Source organism: Vidua chalybeata, chromosome 5 (assembly GCF_026979565.1).
Source record: "Vidua chalybeata isolate OUT-0048 chromosome 5, bVidCha1 merged haplotype, whole genome shotgun sequence".
Lineage (NCBI taxonomy): Eukaryota > Metazoa > Chordata > Aves > Passeriformes > Viduidae > Vidua > Vidua chalybeata.
The window spans coordinates 57,672,606-57,681,934 of record NC_071534.1 but is presented as its reverse complement, the minus strand read 5'-3'; positions in this window follow the sequence as shown (position 1 = coordinate 57,681,934).

Sequence of the window (9,329 nt, the reverse complement as noted above, 5' to 3'; positions counted from 1 at the left end):
ATGAAATTTATATTCCCTGTAGTTGATATTATAACTGACACAATTACAATGAGTTTTATGCTAGTTCCTATGCAACCAATGCTTGCATATGTTTAACAAGTCAAGCCTATTACAGTTCCTTTTCTTAATGCTGTTTTTTTTATACCATTTATGACTATAAATTGCTACAGGATTATTGCTATGGACTTACTGAACCCAGAAAATAAAAGAGATGGAGTGAGATTCTTCCTGTTTAAATGTGGTATCTGCAGCCCAGACTTGGACGTGAGCGGGGGTGCCCCTTGCCACCAGTGCAGACAACGGCACCTCCAGAGGGTATCACTCACACTGAAGCAGGCTCTTACATCTGGCTGGGTCTACCCCAGCCTGGATTCCACTGCTAGCATTTGCTAGCTCTCACTGATCACAGCAGAAGCCTAGACACCTATCCCCACGTGCACATCTACTCTGTAGATTTTAATACCAGATAAAAAGATTTCCATCCAAAGAGTTTCAACTGATTCTAAATTGCAGCTATTCAGGTCATCAGGCAGCATATTGGAACTGAATAGCAAATCTCACTGTGAAAATTTTTCCCCTAGATGAGTCCCCAAGAAAGTATAGAGGGAGGGCTCCTTCTTGAGATGGTCCTTTGGTTCCAAGGAATTGATGCCCAGAAGGCCCCAGGCAAGCCAGTTGGTACAGCAGGTGAGAGGCCCACATTTTCCATAAACTGTCCTTCAGCATGAAATGTATTGTGCTGCAGAAAAATAATGTTAACTGAAACACTGCAAAGCCAACTGCAAGGATGAGGTAATTTATGCTATTTGCACTATAACCTATAAAGGTTTTGTCAACAGATAGGAAGGGACACAATAATTGTGCATGTGTATGGACTTAGGAAGCATGAAAATGGGCTATGGTTTTCCTATTAGCACTGTTCAGAATAGCACAGCTGGTCACAGAACAGTAGTTTTAGAGCTTTTCCTCCTTCCCATTCAAACTGTGGTTCTTTTAGCTTAGGGGAACCTACCACACAATCCCTTAGACTAGTTTTAGAGTCATCTCTGTTTTTTCAGTTTTCTTTGAAATTCAGTTTTTAAAATTTATCTGAAGAATAAGTGAAGAGCAGGGCTAATAGTTTAAGCATTAACTTTGGGAAATATTTGCATCCTATATGTATGACAGCAATGACCATCTAACTGGTGTCTCAGCTAAGTGATCTATAGTAGCACTGCAGGGTGCCATTAAAGGTTAGCTTGTGGAATAACTGGTTCCATAATCTTGTTCTGACAACCAGCCAAAAACAGGCAAGTGAACAGTCTTACCGATGTTGCCTAACAAGTTTGCTTTTTTCCTGTTGCTTCAGTACTGCAGCAAATGCGACAGACAGGAAAAGATGGATGTTCAAACTGTGTAGCTGAAGCTGTAAGAAAAACAAAGAATGAAAACAATTTCTTGCAGAGAGAGAGTCCACCAAAAAAAACTAAACCTCAAACCCCCACCACAATCTAAAGCATTGCTTTTACAAGCATGCTTTTGCTGTTTGTTCTGTTACATGCAAGTACTGGGATGCATTAACTTCTAGGCTTTATTTCTGCTCAGGTAAACTGTTCAGGGACCAGTGGGCCTTCCTTGGGAGTTGCAGGCTGTGGTGTAGGGCGCACCCACTCTGGGCACCTGTGGAACAGTGAGAACTACTGACTTCAACAGACAACATTTCAGGCTTTAACATATTTAAATTTCATAGGTATTTTGTAATATTGAAAACATTTATCTTAAAATCTGCTAAGGTATAGGGATAGGAAAATCCTGGCCAATCCTACAAATCTACAGTAAATTGCTGAAGTAGGAAGAGTTGACAAAAATAATCCCAAGGATTTACTGGATTTATCTTTAAGTGATAGTATTTGGGAACTCTTTTTTCTGTGGCAATGACTTTACCACATTCCTGCGCATCACTGAACCTTCCCTGAGAGCTGAAATATCCCAAGTGAAATAATTCAGCAAAACATGGGAGCAGCCCGCAGCTAAGGGTGCCGAGCAGCCGCTCTGCTTATAGAGGCACGGCAGAGCAGCCTGCAGGCAGCAAACACAGCTGGTGGGGACAACTGGCAGAGAGCACAGCTGGCAGGAGCAGCTGTGAGCCAGCCCAGTGGCCAGGGGGTGCTGAGCAGCCGAGTGCAGTTGCAAACTTCAGCTTAGAGCACAGGGGCCTTTCTGGCTTCTCCAAACCAACACAGAGTGGTGACATGGTAAACTGATGCAGTACCAGCCAAGCTCTGTCTTTTGGGACAGCAACTCGGTTCCTGACTAGGTGGATTATATGATGAAAAGAGGAGTGGACGGCGGCCAGTATGTTCTGAGGAAGGGTAGTTTTCCTTGCTGTAAATTGTCTTGCAGCCAATCCCTTAAAAATTTTTATTATTTAAACTCATGTGTACAAAATATTGTTTGCCAGTGGGGAAACATTTTCCTGGTTTAGCTGCATTGATTTAATTCTCCTGAGACACTCAGACTCCTGTTCTGTATTTCCTAAGGCCTCTTGAAAAGCTGCTTGTGGCCAGTCTGTGCTTGGAACAGGGCTACAACTCATCTCTTGTTCCACAGCTCTATAAACTGTTTAAAGCTGCTATCCATCTTGTCTCCAATTTTGTGTTCAACATGCTGCTTTCTAAAAAAGGGCTTTGTATATTAAGTGAATGATCCATATCTCTCCATCTTATAGGCATGTGTTTGCACTGAACTACACTGCACCATTACTCCAGGGAACCCAGTTTACCATGAAATTCCAATCACTTGTTCGATCTACTTATTTTCCTTTTAATGATCTCCATTATGTTTTGTCAGTGAAGTTTCCTAGTAAAGAATAAATACATTGAATAGAACTGATACTGAAAGACACCATTATAGTTGCTCTCTAGAATTACTTTCTGAATCATATTCTTGTTAGCATGTGCAGCATTTTTTTTGTATAGTGCTGATTTTTAATCAACACATCATTTGGTGAGAAATTATATCAAATCCTTTAATAAAATCTAGATGTATTGCATTGCATTGTCTCCATTCAAAAATTTTATCAATAGAAGTAATTATCTGGCATTATTTGTTTTCTGTGTGCTCTCTGTTACCCATCCTCTGAAGTTATCTTTAAAATCCACATGTTGAACCTTAGCCTAATTTAATCTCTTTGAAGCAGGAACAATTCGAGTGTTAAGACAGTACAGAGCACAAAAGTACTTCAGAGAACTATTAATAGTAACTGTGTGCCAGCTATTCTTCAGCTCTCTGCTGTGATTTAGTTGTTTCACATTTATTGCATTACTTTGGTCAGAACAGAATTTGAAGTACCGAGTCCAGAAGTACCAAAGTCCCTACAAGTTACATCTTGGAGTGTCCAAATTATCAGATTTTTCCCTTTAAGAAGCATTTTAGAGTTGATGTTAGAAGTTCACACTTCTTAAATAGAACATATATACTCACCAACATCTGGAAAAGAGAAATAATTAGAGTTTTTATCCAGATAGTAGTAGCAGGCAGTTATTATGTGTATAATGATGTATTTGTGACCCTCACAGAATGGTGCAGTGCAGAGGAGCATCGTCACAGTGTGATAGCAGAAACGTTGCAAATGGGAGTAGAGGATACGAAGTGTGAGAGCAGAGGGTGAAAACAGAGTGCTTGGGATGTCCTCCTACTGGGGACCCCAGTGCTGTAAGGAAATCACCCATGGTTGGTAAGGAAGTGCAGTTTGAGAGCTAGACAAAGCTGACAGGGCTGAAAGCACAAAGCTCACCATATACAGTAAATTTGGATGTAAAATGGAGTTGCAGGGCAATGAGGCAGGAGCTCGCAGGACCAGTCTTGAAAATCTGCCCCAAATGAGGGTTCTCATAGTAGGGAGGAAGAAACCATCAACATCGTGCACCTCCTTTCAGCAAAGAAGGAACTCCATCATGAACACTACACTTGCTGTGGCAAAGGGCATGAGGTGCTGATGGCTTGCTGCAGTCCTCTTTTTCTCAAGGAGTGCTGATGCCATCAAACACAGGACCAAACATGAAAGCCCATGGGAGAGCCCAAGAACAAAGCCCAAGAGCAGAGCAAGATAACTAGGAAGGTTTTGTACAACAGTTTTGACTCCATTTTTAATGTCATTCTGAATTGATCAGATAATTTGTACTGTAGCAGGAAGTATTATTGTGACTAAACAAATCTTAATAACTGTTTGTTGTTTTGTAATTAGTATTGAGATTTTCATTAGACTGATAATAAATTCTTGGCTTCCATAAAAGGTGTTTTCTTTCCTGCCCATAATGTGATTTTCAATGCAAAATTGTTCTCAGAATTCACTTTATGTAATAACACTGGTATGGAGCAGTGGCAACATAAAAAATCATTACATCATAGTTTAATATTAAACTTTAATTAATATTACAGTACTAATTTTTAACTTTATTCTGAGCAAGTAGTTTTGAAAAGATAGATTGTTTTTCTGTAGTCATAGTTTTATATATTTAGATAACTTCTACAATTCTAAAGTCTGCAGCAATAATGTTGCTTATACAACTGAAGCTGTCCCTTTTCATTGTGAGACCTTTTTTACATATCTGATCTCTTCATCAATATGACATTATGAAAGTATTTCTTTCTATGACAAACAGGTCATGAAAGTATTTCTTTCTGTGTGACTGTAAATAAAGTATATGCATTACACTGACATCAAAAATGAGAGTAGTTAAAATCTGAACAATTTGAATAGTTAAAATCTGAACAATCTTGAGTAGTTAAAATCTGAACAATTCTGCTGCTCTAAAATAAGGTACTTATGTTTCAAAGGCCTTTCTCTGCAAAGTGGAAGGAACATTTAAAAATGTTTTAAACATCAAAAAAATGAGAGTTAAATAAAGCTGTATATCATCTATTTGTTTGTATATCAACTATTTTTCATTTGCATTGCAAATGCAATTTCTCAGAAAGAATACTGGGAGAAAAAGCCTTTGATGGAGAAGTGATATGTGTTAGTATTTGCATTTCTTGCCCTATTTGTCTTCCTTTACACAAAAAAGATTCAATTTAATTAATTAGATTTAGATAGCAAATGTCTGTAAGAAGCTTATTTTGGAAAGCAACTATAAAAGGAACAGCATATTTTAGGAGAGCTTTACAAAGATAAACTAAAATGGTAATATTAGAAATTCAGTTTCAGACAATATAAAGAATGAAATAAATGTAAAGTGCAAAGATTCTCTGTGTAGTGAAATATATACGTTTTGAAGAGTAATGCAATATAGATTCTCGTGCTGTATCTGCTTTTTAGGAACACCAAGGGCTGTGGGGAGGACAAAAGTCAATGGTGCAGAAGATGCTTATGGCTTGGCTTCTGCAACCTGAGAGACTCTTTTACTATGTCAAGTTCACAGACTGTTTGGGAAGCTGTGCCAAGGATGATATTAAGACCTACACTACATTCTACCTATGATTTGGACTTCTGAAAGAAACAAAATATATGGTTTATTAAAAAGAAACCAAATGGAGCTAACTTTTGTATACTGATGTTTATTGCTTTACCACATTACGTTATGCTGTGAAAAGCTATCATCAGACACAAAAAACCCTGATCAGGTTTGAGACAATAAGCATTAAAGACTTTTATCACATTGATTTGCTGTGTTGCCATTGGCAGACAGCAAACTGAACATGAATGAGACTACTCCAGGCACCACAGCACTCTAGCTTGTGGTAGCAGAGTCAGAAGGGATTTTTCCCCCAGGTCACATCTTTGAACTGCATTGGGACCACTGCTATAAAGACATTCAACTGCAGAGACACATAAGTGCAAGATCATTAGAATTATTAGGGAGCTGATGATTAGATCATAATCAGCAAGAGGAGCAGAAAGAACTCTCCTTGTGTAGCCTGGAGATGAGAAGGATGATGAGTGTAACTGCTGCTGTCTATTACCTGAGTGGAGCTCTGATGATACCTGGAAGTCTTGCCTTGGTGGTGCACAACAGAAAGGACAAAAGGCAACAGTCACAAGCTGCAGCAAAGAAAAGCCTAACTGGATATAAACAATTTTTTATAAGTGTTTAGATGTTGGAAAGGGCCACCTGGAGAAGCTGCAAAATCCCAGCCTTAGGGAGTTTTAAACCTCAGCTGAACAAGACCCTAAGCAACTTGTCCTTCCTTTGACAGTAGCCATTCTCAGAGCTTTGACAATGGCCATGCTCAGAGCAGGTGGATTAGGTGAAACATAAGAGGTCGCTTTCAACTCCAATGATCCCACCATTCTTTGATAAAAACCAGCAGGTTTCCATGCTTTGGATAATGTGAAACAGTGCTTTTCCTGCTAAGTTAGCTGCTGTGCCAAGATGACCTCATGATGTATTGAGGCTCATGTAAGATTTATAGTTTGACAAACATCTACAGCAATAAGAAAAATGAAAGCTAGTGATTTAAAAAAGCTAGATAAAAACGAATCTTTAGATAATAATGAAGAATAATTAATTTTCATAATTAAGATTTTCTACCTGGAAGGACTGTTAAGTCTAGAGATGTTAGAATCATAGAATACTAGGTAAAACATGTTTTTAATTTGAAAATAGATGATAAAGTAGGTTTTGAAGCATGACTCCTAAACTTTCCTTGCCATACCAAGCTTCTGCAGTAAGTGCTTTCTCAGCCAATGCTAAGCCAAAGCAAAGGTTAGTCTTGCAGAAGGTAAACTCAAGATTACTGATGGAGCTGCAAAAAGAAGCTGAGTTTTCACTATAGCTGAGAGTGACCCTTTCTGACGTACAGTGCATGCTACAATTCTTGGGATCTAAATGGCACTTAGGAGAATGCTTAGGAGTCTGCTTCTACCAGGTACCAGGTAGCAGAAGATTTTATTCTGCATTGAATTAGGACTGGTTCTTGGATTTAGGTATGCTACAAGACTAAAACTGAGTGTTAGGATTAGTGTTAGATTAGAGTATTAGGCCTGAGTGTCAGGATTAGTGTTATATGTAACAATAATGTAGTGTAGTATTATGGAGAATTTGCAATTATATGTAGGGAGTTTATCCCTGTGTTAGAAGCCCAAATTTGTTCTTTATATAGATTGATGCTAAAGACTGCATATTATTTTCCCAAAAGGCTTTTAAAAAGTAGACACTTCCAACAGTAAAAGATTTTTTAGTGCCTTTCCCTTTCAAAAGTTTATAATGCTTCTTGGGAGACACACAAACTAGACTCAAAATATATCCTGCAATCAAACTTCTTCAAAAACTACTATATATCCCCACATAGCTATGCTAATTATATCACTATGGAAAAGATATACCAAACTATAAATTATTAAGGACCTGAAGTTAATATTTAAAGTGTAATATTAATTTGTACAGAATTATCTGTTAAATTCAAGAGGGTTAATTAGTTAATTGATCATTTCAGTTCTGTTGAGTTCCTTTAAGGATGATTTTGGCCTAGGTTGTTTAAAATACAGTGTTTAAGAATAATTCTAATCCTTCTCTTAATCATGCAAAGTAAAGTTAATTTACCATTTTAAAAGTTACTGAACTGGCTAATTTAATTTTTTGTGTGTTTATAGTTAAATTTAAAATAAACATATAAATATGAAAGAGGGAATCACTATTCAAATAAAAAATTGTTTTCTTATTTCAAGGAGTTTTGTGTTTATCTCTGAAGCACATAAAAGCTCTCACTGTTCTGAAGAGATGGCAAACTCAGAAAGTCCTTTCCATGGGCTGTAGCTTGGCTCACTCAGTCTCTTATCAGCCCCTCCTGAGCTGGAAATGCCACGGCCCAGGCCTGGGTGGGCCACAGGCGTGAGCTCCCAGATCTCTTCTGGGTGTTCAGTCCAGAGCAGGTTTGAACAGCTCCAAGAAAAAGAAAAGCCACTGTCCAGGGAACTTCTCAGTCTCAGCTAGCTAAAACCTAACTAACAGCAAAGGAGAGCTCTGTCCCGCTGTCTGTCCGTGCTGCAGACAGCACAGTCCAGGAGCAGGAATGTGGAGGAGTGAGTGCAGTTCCTGAAAACAAACTGCACGCTTCTTTTTCCCCTGCCTCCCTCTCAGGACCAGCCTTACAGGTGCAGAACTTAATATCCAGCATAAACAGAACAGATGATACAAGTAACATAAAGTCACCCTAGGGCGCCTTCTAAAAAGAAGAGGAAATGAAGGGTTCTAATTTACCACAGATACAGAAGTCCTGATGCTCATCAGCACAGCCCAGTCCATGGTGCCAATACAGTTCAATTTTTCATATTCTGTTAAGTAACAGAATCTAATTTACCTCCCATTTGAGAAATACTGTGCAATCTTTAGTGGTATTTTAAAGCTGAAAATAAGTAATGGATTTGAGTGATTTGTGGATATGGGTAAGTACATTGAGATAGCAGAATGTGATGTGAGAAAATGGCAATATTGTACTTTGTACTTCTCACACAGGCAAAGCAATGGTGCAATGAACCCTCTGAGCTCAGCAAATGTTAAGTGTGAGCTTTACACCTCACTTAAGAGGTACACAGCTGCTGCCCAACAACACAGTTATGAATTCAAGCATATGGTTAAATGCATTCCTGAATTAGTGCCACAGTTGGTCTGGAAGACAGTCAAACTCATTACATTATTTGGGCTGGAAATTATCAGCCTCATTAAAACCTTAATTGCTTGAATGTTGCCATGAAATGAGAAAAATCTGATGGACAGTGTTCCTGAAAGACAATCCACATGCTGTTAAATGTTTGTTTAAGGTATTTTAATGGAATGGAAAATAATATAAAATTAAAATTAATAACTGAAGGAATACATGAGGATGAAAAAAGAAGAAATATCCTTACAAAATTCACTTTTCTATCTGTGGTACTTTTCTGTTTTCCTGAAAGGAAAAGAAGAAACTCTTGAAGTTCTTCTTTTCTAGATATTTTAGTGACTTGCTAAATGTCAGTACTATAAGTCACACTGCCTTTTTGATAGTTCATTAATAACGCAAAATTAACCTATATCATAAATTAGTGCTTGGTAACTAGGATGGCAACTGTCATTATAAAATGCAATCAAAATAAATGCTGTAAAGTTGGGAAATTTAATTCATAGTTATAAATGAGTCATGAGTGATTAAAATCGGCTTCTCTGAGAGTTTGTATAGTCACTTTGAAGCTTGCTTCTGGTAAATTGGAAGAAAAAGAAGACAATGTCTTGCAGTAATTGTATTTCTTCAAAATATGTTGTGTACAAGGACCTCCCTTTTGCTGCAGACATCTCCCAGCTGTGTAGGAAATAGCCAGGCCCACAGCAACCCAGATCACTGCACAGCTCCTGCCCTGAGAGAAATCTGGTGTC